Genomic DNA, 14,459 nt, shown 5'->3' with positions numbered 1-14,459 from the left:
CGGCGCTGCCGCCCGCCCGCCCTCCCGCCCGCTCTCGCTGGCCCCAGCCAGCACAATGCTCCCCGGCCTACCCTCCCGGCCCCGCCGCGGCGCCCCCCGCCCCGACCCCCAGCCAGGAGCCGGCACACCGCCTCCCGCCCCCAGGCCACTTCCAGGGCTGCAGCCACCCCCCCACGCCCCCCCCAATCCACCCCGGCCGAGGCGCAAGGCGGCGGCGGAGGGCAGCGGGGGCACGGCCTGGGGGAAGAGGGCAGGGCAGGCTCGCTGAGCGCCGCCGAAAAAGCCGCCTCGGCTGCGGGGAAGCGCGGCCGCACCGACCCGACCCGACCCAGCGGGCTCGGGCCGGTCACGCCGGGGGAGGCAGGGAGAACCGGCGGCCAGTTTTATCCTTAGTATTGTTTGCAGAAGGCTGGCCCCGGCGCCGCCGCCGGAGCTCCTGCCCGCCCCCCCCGCCCGCCGCCGCCGCCGCTGCTCTCGTCCATGACACGGCACCTCTAACCCGCCGCTTTGTGCGCCGCTGCCCCCCGCCGCCCGCCCCCCCCCGGCAGGCAGACACCGACCTGGGGCTGCTCACCTTCCCTCCGCCGGCTGCCGCTGCGGGCGGGTCGGGGATGCCTTCAGCGCGGGCAGCGGGGCCGCTCCATGGGGCTGCGGGGGCGCGGCCGGGGCAGAGCCTGCGCCCGACCCCGCGGCGGTGCCCGGCGGCGGCGGCGGCCTGGGTCCGGGTCCGGGTCCGCGTCTGGGTCCGGGTCCGGGTCCGGGGCGGCGGCGAGGGCGGGCGCGGTGCAGTGAGCGGGACTGCCACTGGGGTCAGGGAGCAGGCACCAGGAAACACGGCGGCCACGGAGCGCTGCTCGCACACGCACACACACACACACGCACAGCTCCTCCCGCTGCCTCGCACTTCACCCCCCCGGGCAGGGAGGGAGGGAGGAATCGCTGCTGCATTTCCCAAGTGCGGCACAGCCTCCCCCCGCCAGGCCGGCAGGAGCAGCGGCTCTGCCGCCCAGCCGGGGTCAAGGGGTGGGGGGGGGGTGCCGCCTGCCACAGCCCCGGGGGAGCGGGGAGGGCTGTGCCCTCAGCCCGCCGGGACCCCCCCCCCCCCGCCGCTGCGGGGCAGCGCCCGGGAGGCCGCGGCAGGCGCCCGGCTCGCACCCCTTACAGACAGCCGGCCCGGCAGTAGGCATCGCTGCTCGGCTCTCCCTCTGCCTAAATAAATAATAAAATAAATAAATAACAACAATTTTAAAAAAAAAAATCCTCGAAACAGGTTTTCACATCTTCCGCACCTTTCATCATTAGGTATTAATGCAGTGCTCTGCTCCTTCGGTAGATAAGCTAACCTCAGCAAGCAGAAAAAAACATAAACACTACTGTAGGGTTAGCCTTTGAGGCTGAACATTGTCTTAGGGTAATTGGGGCTTTTCTATGCAGAGGTACAATCAGGGAGGTTACTGTTCGTCTTTTGTTTTGGTTTGGTTTTTTTCCGCAAACCCACAGCAATTGTGTCAACGGCCACAACAGTAACAAAGTAAAGATTAGAGGGGTTTGTTCTTTTACTTTCCAGACAGCAAATGGAAGGGGGGACTTCCGCAGTCATACACTTAAAATGGGGAGAAAAAAGAAAAAGAGAAGCAAAGGAAAAAATTCCAAATAATTTGGAATAATCGAGGTGACAGAAAATACTTCTAACAGGCCTCTAAGAGTAAGTAGTGTCCCACATATCTAAAATAAGTAATTTTGACACTGGCCAACCTTCCGATATGCATGGCAACTAGGCAGGTTTTTCTTTGTTGTTGAAAACAATGAAAAGGGTCCCCAGTATTGCCAAACAGAAATCCACTAGGATGGATTGTCCTGTTTAGAAGCATGGCAAATTAAGAAAAATCAACCTGAAAAAAGACTAAACAGCGTAAGGTTTTTTCCAAATTCCATATTAGACCTTTAAGTCTGATTTTTTTACTATTGTCATTTTTCCTTTTAACAGAAGTAAGCACTGTGAACCACCAAAGGAGAATTCCTGTTTCAGACAAAATGGCCCACAGATGAGTCGTCCTCCTCAACAAATCAAAGCAACATTTCCAGGGAATCTTTGCCTGGAATGGAGTCCGGGGCCATAGTTCCACAAATATTTGTAGCTGACTTACTCTGACAGCTGTAAAATAAGCAATCCAGCATTCAGCCCACTTACCCCACTTTCATCCCTGTGCTAGCCCTCATGTGAGAACAGGGAACCCCACCTGGGAAACCAATCCAGTTAGCCCCAGCAGCCTGTTTTGATGTGGGTCGGTCGCCTCATCCAATCCACTTCATAACTGCACAAAGGCTTCTGCTGGAACAAGGCAGGGAGCGAGATGAGCAACTGGGGACACAAAGAGAACAGGATAGCTTCATTGGTACCCCTGCCAGCTTAAATATAAAAACGTGGGGGAAGCAGGGGGAGGTGAGGATGAGTGGGTTTGATCCTGAACCTGCTGCATCCCTTCTCTGCAGTTGCAGCAGCAGGACTTTTCCTGTATTTGTGTCCTTATACATCTAGACCTCCCAGCACTACAGAAATGAGCTTCTAGCACAGAGGGAGAAACAGGGTGGAAGCCTGGGTAAGGTGACTGGGAATTAGAAAGCCTAAAGACCTTCTCTCTGACACCTTGTATGGTGAGAGACAAATCAGACATTACCCCTAGTCGTAGTACTGAAATAAGCATTTAACTAATTCACTAGTCCTTATATAAAGCAAGGTATGTGGCCTGAAAGTTAGTGGTACTTGGGTTTTGCTCATATGAATCCAGAGTGGGACCCGATTCTAAGGTCACATCTTTTTCGCAATACTAAATGTTCAGCAACAACACCAAGCTGTAATACAGTCATTGGGAGCACTGTTTTTAATACATGACTTGACAAACTCTGAAACACTTTCTGTCAAGAGCACATAACAAAACTCTTTCTTTTTACAAACTACTTGTTTTCTGTTTCCCGGAGAAAAGTATGCTTTCCAAAGATGTACCCGCTTTAGAAACCTGATGGCCCTGAAGTTGCTAAAAGAAGAAAAAAGGATTTTTCTTAAATTGATTAAAGGGTTTTCTGAGGCAAAGAGTTGCATTTCCTTGCCTTCTTTTTCTAATTCACAAAAGCAGCATCAAAATGCAAGTCTGTAAGTACAGAAAAAGAAAACATCTTTATTTTGGCTGGAATGTGTATTTATTAATACACACTTAACAAGAGGGTCTCAGAGAGAAATTTGAAAACTTATTGTGAGTGTCACAGGACTGATTTTTCTAGTCAAAACAGTGAACAAGCAGCTTTTGTTTAATACTTCCTATTCGTAACGTTAAAGGTGTATGTTATATATGAAATCTTAGTCATGTTCAGAGATTGCACTGGATTTTGGTTTTCAGTTTTACAAATCCAAAGTATCATCAAAGGTACAGATGCAGCAGATGCATGTTAAAAATTATAAAACACTACAGTATCACAAAAAGCATACAGATTCTTCAAAGTCTATTGTGTCATCTCTAACACACTTCATAGGTACCACTGTCTCCAGTTTCTGCCAAGCACAAGACAGAGCTCACAACTTTTGAGACACACATAGGGTAGTCCAGAGTAAACCATGGGCACCCATCTTACTTTGTTCTTTCTTACTTTGAGAAAAATCTTCCCTAAGTATCTGTGAAGGAATACAAGAAAGTATCATTTAAAGTCCACCTCTGAGAACTCATTCCTTAAATAATAAGACTTTTTGAGTGATCTTTTACACAGAAAGGAATTAAATAAAAAAAACTAAAAACATTTCAAAGTGTATACCGTGACATTGGTCTGTGGTTACAGTACTGTCCTGATACAGACCTTACCTGGTCAGGACGTACTACCTCATGCGGTGCATTACTGTGCTCCGCAGTTTGTTGCATGTTGCTTGTTGAGAGTAGTCTCACAGTAAGCTCAAGAATATTCCATCGTCTGACCAAAGGAAGGAAGACCTGATTACAAGGCCAGGTCTCACTGTATAAAATGATCAACAATGTTACTTCAAGGGTGTTTCCACACCTGCCCCAGGACCCTGCCACTTACTTCTGCTCCCATGCTTCAGGGATACAAACCATACAAGAACAAACTCAGTTTTAAAGAAAGCTTCCTTCCAAAAAGGCAAAAAGGGTTTTAAGGCATATCACTTCCCCAGACTAGACCACAGCACAGACTCTTGGATGCTTATGCTGGCATAATAGAGACTGCCACAGCCTGTAGTGCAGGTCCAAGACCAGCACAGGGTATGCTACAGTTTCAGAAAAAGTTAGGCCAGTGTTTCACACTATCTTTTAGTTTGGACGCAGTATCAGAAGGAGTTGTTTTGTTTGTTTGAATACATGTTATTTCTTGGATGTTTAGCCATTTTAAGACCAGAGCATCAAGGGTTCTCATTTGTATTGCAGAGAGAATTCAGTTTCAGCCTGCAGAGACTGAGGCATGCTGGTACAGCACTAGACAACACATATTTTGATTTGTTAACATTTTAAGAATGTAGAGCTTCATCCAGTGGACAACCACTGGTAGCAATCTACACTGAAAGTCACTGGACTCACCATATTTAAATATAGACCACTGCAATTCTGCCAAATCTTAACAGGCTTGTTCCCCTCATTAAAGTAGAAATTCTTCAGTAACTGTGGAACAGAAGACAACAGGAGAAAACTGCATTAGTTTAGGCTTCATGCCCCACTGAGCAGATACTACATTCCAAATTTGCAGAATATAGTTGCATAGATTAAGAGTTCTCCATTGCTCTCTTCCTCCATTTGTAGCCTGTAAGTCACAGAGCATTTGGTGTGCATGCTGGCCAACAACATGAAAACAACAGAAGAACATGGTATTAGATACAAAGAACAAACAAACAAACAAACAGAAAAAAAACAGGATTCCAATTTTGAAGATACAAACTGGTTTTTTAGCTCTTAGAGCTTCTTTCCCTTAAGAAAATCACAGGCTGGAACTAGCAGCTAACTAAATCCTAAAAAAATCCTAACAACAAAAAAAAAAAAAGCCTCTTGGCTTTTGATTTTTGTAATCTCTACCATTACAAATTTTTATCTGTTTCTGTCACATACATGGGCCCATACACTAACCTGTTCAACACTCCAGCAAACACTACATCTTCAGGAAGAATCCATGGCCTCTCCATATAAGTGCACCAGCCTTTAGAGAAAAAGGACAACTCTCAAGGGGAAGTGAGCCTTCTGTCAGAATCTGCAGACAGAGAGGAGCACATCACTATAATGCTGATAGACCATCAGTTAAGACTACTGAAGGAAATATCACTAGTTGTCTTCTGGGCATTCCTTTTATATTCGATGGACCAGAACATTGTCAAAGGATAATGGTTGTCTGCTGCCTTGCCCCTATTAAATTAAATTAAATTAAATTAAATTAAATATTTGATTGGAACTTTCCTACTCACCCTCTGTAGAAATAAAAAATGATGCAAAAAAGCTGTGGGTGAATCATTTGCCCTTCTGAAAACTCCCAGTGTAACTGCTAGCCAAGGTGCCTAGATAAGAAACCATTCCTATTAATTTTTTTTGTTTGTTTTGAACATTCCACCAAACCTTCTTTTTGAAAATTAAGAAGGATGTATGGGTGATTTATTCCTTCATAATAGAGCAGGCAGTAACTTCAGTTTTGTATGTCCATAAAGATGCAAGTATTGTTTGATGCACAGCAGTTATTGCAAAGACATTACTGCAGGAACTCCCAGGTACCGAAGGTTCAGGGCACCATACAAGGAAAGGTTTTTGGTGGTCACCTTCTGGTCAATGAGCTGTGGCAGGGAATACGCAACTGTGGGAGTAATGGGAGGTGTTCAAACATCCTATTTATTGCATATCAATTTACCTGTTTAGGAGAAGGTGGATGTCTTTTTCCTCAAGTGATCATTTTATCACTTAAGTGGTCTACAGTGCATTGAGTGAAAGCTAATGCCTGAGAAAACCAGCCGTTTAATTCAGCAGCAGTTCAGGCACTCAAAAGCTCATTGTACCAAATAACTCCAAAACTTGAAGGTTTGTCAGGAAACAGGCATTTGGTACTACAGTAAAGACTATTACAAACCTCTCTTCTCCTTGACCTTTAACTTATTCAACAACTCCCTTCCCTCTTCATCACATAGATTATCTCATCCTGTGGCAGACTCTGTCCATCTACATTTCTGTTCCTGGTTGTAAGATGAACTGTGTCCCCATGAGTTTTGAGAAGTCACAGTGATGCCAGACAGCTTCCTGTCTACACTCTCCCTCTACCCATGTCCTTCTGATTTTAGAGTGAAGATTCAGTGAAGTGGGTTTATATCACATTGAGTGCATTCTGCAAATGACAGACTCCACGAACTGAAATTCCTGCAGACAGAGAAAAATTCTCTCTATTCCTGAGAGAAAGTCTCTATTGCACTGAAAGTTATGTATGAAATTCTCGACATCAGTCAAAATTCCACATGGAAAACAAATTGCAGAACTGAAATAGATCTGAGCTCACAGTGCAAGTAAAGCAATTTACATGGTGGTGCAGAAGAGAGAATATTACTCCTATGCTATCTTGAAGATTTTTTTGAAGACTACAGATTTATAATGGCAAATTCATCTGATGATAATGACTGTTGTCAACAGTTACTCAGAATTAACCTCTTTACATCCAAACAAATAGAGCTTCACTTCATGCCTTGCATAATTAACTTTATGCTTTTGACAGACGTTAAGAACCATGGTCTCCAGCACATCTACATCTAGTTCCAGTTTATGGACTATAAATGACCTTTGGGTCAGGAGTGTGGTCCCTTTATAGAAAACTAGGGAATTGTAGGATGAGCACTTTAAAGGGGTCAGGTGTTCCAACATGGAGATCTTTCCAATTTGAGCATGAAGCTAAGAACAAGACTCCCTAAAGGAAGGAAAAGACTTTCGCAGTCATTCTCAGGAGTCTTGTCACTTTGAATATCCCCAGGAACACGGCTGAGCTGAAGGTACTTGTAAACCTAGAGCCTGAAGTCAAAATCTTTATTATGTGTTAACTATCATAATTATCAAACTCTGTTGTACAGAAAATACAGCTCAGAGTGCTTATGAATCCTCCCATTCTGTGGTGAAAGAGCAAAGCTTGAATTCGAATACAGTGCTCTCTAATGTAAGATAGGCGTCTGGAAAGAAATGGATACGGTCTTACGGTATAATCTCTGGTTAATGTTAATTTTTATCCCTTGATTTGACATTTTAAAATCAATATTCCGTAGCAGCTATTGTCTAGATTTTTAGTGCATCCAGGCTGAAAACACTTGCTAAGAACTGAGGGATTCTACACTCTTTGTTTCAGACACCCTAGGAAAAAAAATCCTGTATTCCAGTTATTGTCTAGCATTTGAGTTCAGTGTTGGCAAACTGGTCCCTGCATGTCTTTGAGGCATATGGAAATTGATGATGAAAGTGTCTAGTATAACTAGAAGTATAATTTGATGAAAACTGAAGCAGTGAACTGTGAGAACCTGCTAAATCAGTGTCATCAAACTCTGCTTGAAAAATAATGAAACAGAAATACTACTAGGACATGAGAAATGTAGGGCGAGGACTGTGAAACCAGAAAGTAAATACAAAAATTAAGGAAACATACAAGATATTATTTTAATTGTTATTTTTTAAACACATGCCCAAAATACAATACAACATTCCTGTCCAAATTCACTTTACGGAGACAGTGACATCATGTCTCCTCCAAACTGTTCAAGCCCAAATCTTGGCACAAGCTCTTCCAATAGAATACCATGTTTGGCCCTGGCACTCTCGCTTGTCTACCCGTAACCATGTGCAGAATAAGAACAGCACCGTGGCCAATGCAAATCCTAGTTATAGCTCAAGTCCCTTGGGGCAATAGAAAAAGACCAAAATAGAAAACATATTACAGTTTTAAAGCAATAATATTGCTAAGGAAAATAAAACAAATGTAACCTCAGAAGTAAGATGACATTTATTGCCTAAAAGGTAACAATTCCTGAAGCTGTAATAGTACTCTATAAATAAGACCTGAAGATGGCAGTGAAAAGATCCTGATATTGCTTTATTCATACATTTTGAATGAAAACAAAACAAACTTACATAGAAATCTGAGAGCACGAGGACAAAGGAAGAAGATATTGTATGTTTTGAGGGTTTGCCTACATCAGTAAACACTCAAATTACTGAAAAAAAAATTTAATGATTCTGTTCAGTTGTACCCATGTTTTGAGATAGCAACATGTGTATGTATGCTCAAGAAAGGGATATAAGCTTGCATATTCAAAGACTTGCCAGAAAATTTGTACTAAAAGATCACAGGGAGACAGAGACAGCTGGAAAAATTGGAGCAGGGGCTCTGATTTTCATGCCAGTGTTACACCTAATGCAAAGGGAATGCAGATGATGGACTGCAAGCTATATGTTATTCCTCCTGCCACTTAGCAGTGTGTTTGTAGAGCTGAACAAGAACGGGAAGTAACAAAAAAAGCCCAAATCAAACAAATAAACAACAAAACAAAACAAAAAGACCCAGGAATGATAGAAAGTGTCCTATTGTAAATGAAAATATTTATGTCAGGACATTTATTACAGTCACATCAACATTTTCATGTACAAAAGGCAATCATCAAGATTAAGCAGTGGATACCAAGCACTAATTTCTCTGAAGTGTAGTCTGATTTGGAAATTTAACTGAACTATACCCACAATCTTACCATGGCATGCACATAGCAGAAACTATGAAATGGAAGATGTCTGTAAACAAACATCTCTTGAAGGTCCTATATCATGCTTTAGAAGAATGATAATGAGAAGTTTCTGCACATGGATTTATCCAGATTAATTATCAATAAGCCTAATTAGAAAGTTGTGCTAACAAATATCTAGAAGACTTCTTTCTATTAGGGAATACACATATAGGAGGCTTAGTAGAAAAAGGGTAAGTGGAATCCTGAGAGGATTTTCTGGTAATACATTCAAGTTTCTAAACTAATCTAGGCATGATTTCCATGGATTTTGATAGCATCTTTTCCCATGAGGTGATCTCAAAACCTATGTCTTAAAAAGTCATTTTTCTCTGTCAGTTACTGTTAACCCAAACTATGCACTTGAGGAGCCTTCTATCAGTGTTCTTCCCCCTCCTCAGACCTGTTGACCACAATTCCATCTTTTGGGATGTTATTACTGCAAATTCAAAACTGTGATCTTATTGTAAAAAATGCCTTCTAAAAGAAAACCAGTTTACAAAATCAGTTTATAAATCTCAGTTAGAATTTAACCAGGGTACCTTTCTGTCCAGCTAGGGTTCCCGTGGATTCCTGTTGTGCATTCAGATTTGCACACAGCGTAGCCTTTGACAGTAGCTGAGAGCAGCAGAGTCACAGTGCCCATTTGTAGCAGTCTCATTGTCACAGTGACCTGTCTGTTGAGATGTCTCGCCTCTGGAAAGGAGAAGTAAAAAGGAAAAAAATTAAAAATACAAAAATGGCAACGTAAAAGACAAAGGAAAAAGTAGGGGTTTAGATCCCAACCTTCTACAAGCACAGTGGCACATCCAGTACAGGGCTAAGCCTACAAAACTCTATAGCTTCTAAAACAAATCCAGACACAAAACTTCCCCAGATTAGCTGATGTCTCTACCCAGTTGCAAGATAAACTAATAGTCTGACAATGACTCTTTCCCATTTAGAACAAGCTGGTAACCTTAAGATGGTCAAAATCCAGAATAAACCTGGACAAATGTATATTTAAGCTTCTGCCCAAGCTTCAGACTAAAGGCCACACTTCATGTTGTTGGGTTAGAGAGCAGAAGCTACAGAATCACCCTCATCCCACTGAAATCCTTGGCTTCACTTCTAGCTAAATTGATAGAATTGAAAGGAGCAGATGTTCTGCCCTGCCTTGAGATCAGACCCTTGTATTTGAGTTGAGACATTAGCTGTTGATCTAAAAGCTTTTTTTTAAGTATACATGATTTTTTAGCCAGCTATTTAATATGCAAAAACTATTAAACCCTATTATTTCATCTACTGTTGTTTGTTTCTTTCTATTCTTTCACATTTAGCCTATCATAAAGCAGTCTGTAAGCTTAAAAAGAAAATTTACCACATATGGGAGTTCTAATGGGTAAATTACTTCTTCCTATCTGGGGGTCTCTATTCAAATGAATAGTGTGAGCCAATGAACAGTAAAGGAAGAGGTCACCGCTGTCAGTCCACACACACTTCAGTACTTTCAGTTCAGAATCTGACTAACTATGCACATTCATGTTACTTGAAACATTCACTTATCTTCTGATGGATTTTCAGTGTGCTCTTTTCCACATATTTGTCGGATCAGAATGCTACAGTTACCTACGTTCAATACTGCCAAATTAACAAAGCAAAAATCAATGATTAAAGCCCACAAGCCACAAGATTGCCGTAGTCTGCAAACGGCTTTATTTCCTTTTTTTTTTTATACTTTGTTCTTGTTACATTGTTGTAAGAGTCCCTATGCTGTTATTCTATATTTATATTAGAACATGTGTACATACAGCATGAGTACTTATAGAAAACTTCTGTGGCATTGTTGCTGAATGCGCTTTGGTCTCCCAGAGATCAGTGTGACCTGAACACTGCACCCACAGGGAGCTCCACCGACTTTTGATATTATCTTTTGATATCAGGCGTTAGAGCCTCTGACAGAAGAGAACTCCAAGGTTTTGGACTCTGGGTTCTGCACATGTTGTAATCAAAAATTTCTTTCTTTGTGTGACTCATAGGAAAAAGTGTCAAGCTTTCAGGATTTTAGAAGTCTGGGTTTAAAAATGGAAGCAACAGGAAAATATGCTCCTAAACTGTCCAAGAACTGATCCAATAGCCGCTGTCTTAAAATACCTCTGGCTGTACTGATACTGATTTATTACTATTGTTTTGTACTTCCCTAAGAGGAATGACAGGATGAGAGTCATCAGATGAGATATTCTATCTGACTTATCAAATTGCAATGTTTTGTAAATGCAAACTATAGTTACAGAACAAAAGGATTTGGAAGGGCTCAAAAGATGCTATAAACTAGGTACACACTTTATAGACTAAAATTTCTCAACACAGGGCTGAAGCACAGGCTTCTTGAAGAGCCAAAGGCTCCATTCAGGCCTAGCACAAGAACACTTCTTCAGTTCTCCTCAGTGGGACTGGAGCAGGGTTTTGAGAAACGTGAATTTGATTCATGTCTAGTGCCTAAAAAGCATCCCTCCCAGCATCAGCATCATACCATCACAAATCAGAGCTTAATCTTCAATTCCTTTCATCCTACCAAATCCCACTAATTTCAGAGACAATTTGGGATTTACAAGGAACACAGGATCAGTTTCCTTTCAGATACTAACTAAATATTTACAAGTCAATCTTGCTCCTACTGAAAGAGGTCTGAGTTTTACCATTTGTTTAAACAGAAGTGAGATGAAGTTGCAGACTTACAAACCTGTACCTGTTAGACTTTTTTTTTTTTTAAGCTTGGAATTTTATATACAAGAAGGTCACTTCAAAAGCAAACCCAAATGTAATGTACATGAAACTTAAGACTCCCTAACACTGACAGAGCAGAGTAAAGATGTCACTCTGCAACAGAGGATGTTGATAATGGTGTCATCTAGGCTGCACGAATCTATACAGATTCTCTTTTAAACAGTAGCTGGTGCTAAATTTGAAGTTCTTATTTGTGAGTTAAAGACAGACTCCACCAGCATTCAATGATTTATGCTGCCCGCTCCAGAAGCCACGCAGCTTCAGGAATTTTTTTTTGTTAACCTCCTCTTCACACACTAGTTTGAAAGTCTCATCCAACAGATATCGAGGGAATCCCAGCAAGCAGTTTGCCTGTATACAGCAGCCTTTACTGAAGCCAGGATTTGCATTTTCTGTTTTGAGAACAAGACAATTGTGAAATAATGGACCTAGACATATTTTATTAACAAAAGTCTTCATGCCCATAACCCATTTGTCTCTGTTATTAATTTTATCCCTCATAGCGTTTATTTGGTACAGAAGGATGATACATGCTACATTTTAAATACCTACACTAAAAATGCATATTAGAAAATCCTATACTGTATTTTACCTGTCAGAGGTCATCAGAAGCTGTATTTCAAGAAAACCGAAGGCATTAGATGTAGTTTGCCCAGTAGATTAATACTGAGCTGTGAACTTTCATCCTCTGCAGCAAGATTTCCATCCAACTGACAAAGAACTGACATGCAGTAACACTTACAACCAGGGGGATCCAATTTAGACGGAGTTCAAATGGTTTCAAGCTACTCATAGGTCACAGAGGTAAAGTATGCATAAGAGAGCTGGCTTTAATCAGAAGGTTTTCAGTAATGTCACACCAGAAGTGATAGGCCACATTGAAAATGAACTGGATGTTAGGCTTGAGAATTAAATTACCAAATATATTTAAATATTCTGAATATATTCTTTAAGACATTTTCACAAGCCCAAAATGGTTTGGGGTTTTTTTTGGAACAATAGAAAAAGACATGGAATTTTGCACGAGCATAAAAAAAACCTTCTTTCCCATGTGTCATCGTATCTGTGATGTCTATCTTTGGAAGCTTTTGGGGAAGAAATGTGATCCAAAACAAAAACAAAACAGCTCTGTTGTGGGTAACAGTTTGGAAATAACCTGAAAAAAGACTCAACATTTTCTCCATAATGGAGCATTAGAACATAGGAAAATTGAGGGGGACAGGAAGGATTACAGTGAGAGAGAGGATTTAGGAAAGGCCAATTTTAATGCAGTTATCAATTGCTGACCTACTTGTGAACAGGCAGGTGGAGTCTCCGTTTAACATTTCATACTAAAGAACAATGTGAAAGTGAGAGACTCATTGAAAGACATGTCATTGAAAGACAACATGTTATTCTCTTGAGACTTTTAAAGGCTATATTCCACCCAGAAACCCCTGAATCTGTCAGGTGTTCTTATTTCAAGTTTCCCTGATCAGTTTGGCTGTATCCAAATCAGCTCTGTGCCCCCCTTTTCATGTAGACAGGCTGTGAGCGTTGTCTCCATGCCATTAGAGATGCCCCGAAGTAAACTAGGAAACAGCTCAGTAACACAATGGAAAGCATCCCACCTTTTGTACAGTCATTCCTACTGGTTTGCACTCTGCTTAAGAACTGCCTCCTAGAAGAATTAAACAAGCAACTACTGCACAAAGCCTAGCAGACAAGGTATGTTGAGTTTCTGAAGATTTTCACTGAGTTTTGTTATAAGAAGGTTTAAAAATCCTTACTGCTGTGCCTGTCTATAACACCCTCCCTGCAAAAATTCAAGTCAGTGCCACAAAGAGAAGGGAGAACTCGAAGTCTGTCACTAGAAGTACAGTGCTGGATCTCATGTCATATTACAGCAAGCGTGTCTCAGCTCAGATCAGCAAAGCAGAACCAAGGAACCTGGCAGAGTGGGATCCAGGGTTTTCTCACTGAATACTCACCCAGAAACAGCATCACAACCAACAAAATTACACCTTTGTAACCCATTAATTTCACTGCATCCTGCACTGATGATTTAAAATGTATAAGCAGGAAAGAAAAATGAAGGAATTTAAAACCAATGTTTTCTTAAACAGGATAAATTAGGGTTTGTTGAGTTCCTTACTACTAGAAACCAGATTGTTTCTAGTACCTGGCTTGCTCATTTACCTCTGTGTCAGGTAGCTCTTTACAGAACTCTAAGGTGTGTAATACAGGCATAACTTTAAACACTGGACTAGCTAAAGTGTCCCCATCTAGGTTAGTAAAATAAATATTTAATTTTTTTCCCCAAACTAGGAGGCTTTTAAAGACTGATCCATCACTGCTCTCTAAGTCCATATCCATTTTTCTTCCTTGTACTGAATGAACAAGTGGTTTATCACAGTCAGAAAATCATTCATCTTACGAAGTTGTGCCTTTCATTTGTTGCTCTCACTCACTGGCCAGACTAGTATCACAAAATTAGATGCGCTATTCCTCAATTCTAATTATACTGCACAGCTCAATTTCCTACACGTTCGCAACTTTCTAGGAAAAATAGTTGTACTGCATGAATAGTCCACAGAAGCCAAATATTAAGAGATTCTTTCTTTTATTCCAGCCTATCAGGTCATATAATTCTTGAATTACGAAAAAAGTAATTTTTCTTACTTGTCATTGGCACCTTGTCTTAACAAAATAAGATTCTAAAATAACTAGCAAATGTCCAATTGCTCCAAATCTTCCACATAACCCATTCAGCCCTTCCTATATTCACCCTGTGTAACTCTGAAGCCTTTGATTATCTGTGTTTACATTTCCACATGTAATTGCACAATTCTAAGCTGATGGACTTAAGAGCACAGGGACTGCACCTAAGCAGAAGTGCACCACACTCCTGTAATTAAAACATTTTACAATACAGATGCAGCTT

The 14,459-nt window shown here is 41.7% G+C and overlaps 1 protein-coding gene and 1 long non-coding RNA gene across 4 annotated transcripts in view; both read right to left on the bottom strand.

Annotated features, from left to right (window-relative positions):
* MPPED2 (metallophosphoesterase domain containing 2) overlaps positions 1–934 on the bottom strand; it is a 110,192-nt gene extending 109,258 nt beyond the window's left edge. The window contains exon 1 of the mRNA XM_052811784.1: positions 575–934. The gene's annotated coding sequence lies outside the window, so the exon portion shown is untranslated. The remainder of the gene's footprint in view (positions 1–574) is intronic.
* An 820-nt stretch (positions 935–1,754) lies between these two features.
* Positions 1,755–9,460, bottom strand: LOC128152771 (uncharacterized). Of its 3 annotated transcripts, XR_008238752.1 has the most exons (6): positions 9,313–9,460; positions 5,450–5,539; positions 5,118–5,238; positions 4,578–4,658; positions 3,852–3,999; positions 1,755–2,362 (listed from the first exon to the last, which is right to left on the bottom strand). It is a non-coding gene; the product is annotated as an uncharacterized LOC128152771 (long non-coding RNA). The 3 variants fall into 3 exon arrangements; XR_008238753.1 differs by lacking the exon at positions 5,450–5,539 and having other exon boundaries at positions 3,870–3,999; XR_008238754.1 differs by lacking the exon at positions 1,755–2,362 and having other exon boundaries at positions 3,286–3,957.
* Positions 9,461–14,459: the final 4,999 nt, after the last annotated feature.

This window comes from Harpia harpyja, chromosome 16, assembly GCF_026419915.1.
Source record: "Harpia harpyja isolate bHarHar1 chromosome 16, bHarHar1 primary haplotype, whole genome shotgun sequence".
NCBI classification, from domain to species: Eukaryota; Metazoa; Chordata; class Aves; order Accipitriformes; family Accipitridae; genus Harpia; species Harpia harpyja.
This window is presented reverse-complemented; position numbering and strand designations above follow the sequence as displayed.